Source organism: Macrobrachium rosenbergii, chromosome 41, assembly GCF_040412425.1.
Source record: "Macrobrachium rosenbergii isolate ZJJX-2024 chromosome 41, ASM4041242v1, whole genome shotgun sequence".
NCBI lineage: Eukaryota > Metazoa > Arthropoda > Malacostraca > Decapoda > Palaemonidae > Macrobrachium > Macrobrachium rosenbergii.
Genome location: NC_089781.1, coordinates 19,735,381 through 19,738,738, shown reverse-complemented (window position 1 = coordinate 19,738,738; position 3,358 = coordinate 19,735,381).

Below are 3,358 nucleotides of genomic sequence, written 5' to 3'. Positions count from 1 at the left end.
CTTTTAATAATGTCCCCCTGGGAAGGAGGCGTGACCCCAAATGTACAAACTTAAATCACCTCTACCCAAGAATGCTTTGCATTAATGATGTTTGAAAAAATCGAAAATGTGGAAAGTCTACGTTCTACACGCAAACATTATTTAAGGTTACCTCAGCTCACAAGCCTTTTAGCAAATTATAAACTACAACAGATTAAAGACAAACACGCACACACACACATGTAGGGCTGATATTAAAGCCTCCAAAATTGAAGGCAGGAAACGCCTTTAGTAAAGCATGCAGCTTCGGAACTCCTGGAAAGGGTTTTACTTAGCTGAAGACCTCGATCGGAAGGGAGGTAGAATCCAAAAGGCTTCTTCAGAGAGTCCACCAGACAGCGGAGGAGGAGGAGGAGGAGGAGGAGGAGGAGACAGCTCATTACTCTTTCAACCTTACTAGGAGGAAATGACATGCAAAAATATATTAATGTAGTTCAAACTGGAAGATCGAACTGCACCATCGATTTGAGCCGATAGTTATATGACGACGGAAGGAAGCAATGATGAAAGTTATGCGGTCAACAGCCGTCAGAAAACTTTCGACGTAAACAGTTTCATAAAATTACACAAATAAGCTGACGCTTGGTGCGAACTAAATCATTCATTTCTTTAGTTTATCAGAAAGTGAGGAAATAAAACATCTAAAAACCCATCCATTACAACTGGTTACGCCAATGTCACCTCTAGACAACTTCCACCTCTCCAGAAATGGAGGTTACCACGTCGAGGCCTTCCGTGAGAGAGAGAGAGAGAGAGAGAGAGAGAGAGAGAGAGAGAGAGAGAGAGAGAGAGAGAGACGTTTTCTGTTGCTACCACAAGACGTTTTCTGTGTGTGTGTGTGTGTGTGTGTGTGTGTGTGTGTGTGTGTGTGTGTGTGTGTGAGAGAGAGAGAGAGAGAGAGAGAGAGAGAGAGAGAGAGGTTTTCTGTTGCTGCCAAAATAAGTTTTCTGTGTGTGTGTTTGTGTGTGTCTGTGTGTGTGTGAGAAAGAGAGAGAGAGAGAGAAAGCAAGAAGCCGTTTTCTGTTGCTATCAAAAGACTGTTTTCTGAGAGAGAGAGAGAGAGAGAGAGAGAGAGAGAGAGAGAGAGAGAGAGTTTTCTGTTGCTACCACAAGACGTTTTCTGAGAGAGAGAGAGAGAGAGAGAGAGAGAGAGAGAGAGAGAGAGAGAGAGAGAGAGTTTTTTTCTGTTGCTGCCAAAATAAGTTTTCTGTGTGTGTGTTGTGTGTGAGAGAGAGAGAGAGAGAGAGAGAGAGAGAGAGAGAGAGAGAGAGAGACGTTTCATTATCATCCAGGGTTCAAGAAGGAACTTTGTCTTCATATAAAGGAATATGTGGCAGTTTTCAAAGATTACCTTTCAAAATTTCATATTTGTAACTACATATAAGAAAGTCTATCTCCAAACCTTTCCTATAAACAAAAAAAATTTCCACCATGCGCTGAATCGCATACAAAAAGTTCCTTCTGCCTGCATTTATAAGTAGAACTTACGATACGAAACTATGGTCTATGTCTATCAAATTTTATAAGCGAAATCTTTCGAGATTTTTACATTAAAAAAATCGATCTACCTTTATTTCCTAAAACAAAGCTTTCCAAACTTTGACCCAGTTTGGAAAAACACTTGTACTATTTGACGGAAAATGCTTATTAACTTCAAGATCAGGTTGTTGCAGAAAAGGTGAAAAAGCGCTCGCACTCTCTTTCCTCACGGTACACAGAAGAGTCCAAACTCGATTCCTAAGTAGAAGGGAGGGGGAGGGAGAGAAAGAAAAGTAATGGGCGGTTTCGAATCCTCTCTCCACTTTTGTGATAACGCCAATATTTATGAGCGCAAAAGAGTTGACAACAAGGAATGCAGTCCACGAAGAAATTCGCAAAGTTTGAAAAATATGCAAAATAAAATTCCTTAATTATTATTACTCAACAGAGAGAGAGAGAGAGAGAGAGAGAGAGAGAGAGAGAGAGAGAGAGAGAGAGAGAGAGTTAAAATGCTATACTGCAGTTTGTCACCTACTCACGTATCTGATCATGTCAATTATAAAAATAAACCGCAAAGTTCTGTGACCAGTATACCTAAAATTCTGTTTGGAAGTAGGCCTAAAATACAAACCAAATAACATTGCCTGTAGAAACTAATTACTACAGAATACTGGTCACTGTAGGTCAACAAGAACAATCACCACGCGCTGTACAAATGAAGCATGTTCACTATCTCAGTCATCTTTATTCCTAACAATGAAGCGAGTTTCCCCCAAGAATTCATTCATCTACAATGACACTCGTAAAAGTTCAAACGACCTTCCTTTTCAGTCATCCAAAACCTCACAGCTCTTCCCCAACTCAGGTTCTAACCACCACGGGTCACAATGAGGCCCGACTGCCTTCAAATGGAGCAAGTTAGTTCTAAACGAGCAAATAGAAGGGGCAGGAATAATGACAGCTCATTTTCCCATACTAAAGCTCTCCAAAGCGAGCATAGCCCATGTTAAGACTACATCGCGCCTGTTTCAAACAGCAGAGTTCTGATATTTAACAAATTATGACAAAAACACTTAAATATCAAAACACGTAAAGCGTTTTGCATAGTCACTCTGCACCAGACGGTATTATTCTGAGTACGTCTGCCGCCATATGGAACCAATGTCAGACAACTCTAAGGAAATAATTACCCTGTCACCATGTGAGACATAGGCCTAATGATTCAACAAGAATATAATCGGATAAAGAGGCCATAGGATGAATACATAGCAACAAGTTTACATGTGAAAGACCATAAAAGACCATGAAAATTATTTAGTCCTAGAACAATCCATCATATGCAGTTATCTATTCTCAGTCTATATTGTCAAATACAACAAATAAGCTAACACTCGTGAGCCAAGTCCACAATTCTGCAGCACGAGAGAGAGAGAGAGAGAGAGAGAGAGAGTTACTTTTATCTTCATTTTCAAGTTTTTAATTCCATACTTCAATCTGGTTTATGGGAAATTAATTAAAAGGCACAATGAATAATCATGATAAATGAACAGGTTCATTCCTGTTAACGGAGACGAGCCTTTCAGTCACTGATTCTGTATTAAATTCATCCAGAAACCTCAAATAATTTTACAAATGCGGCTTAATATCTTTAACGAAGCGAAATGGACGGTCAAATTCTTAACACCCTAAACATGACCAATTTCTCTTCTGTTAGGCCTACTTATGAGCCACCGCCTCCCACACCAGAACAGTGCAAGCTAATATGGTCTCCCTGGAGAGAGAGAGAGAGAGAGAGAGAGAGAGAGAGAGAGAGAGAGAGAGAGAGAGAGACATTCAGATT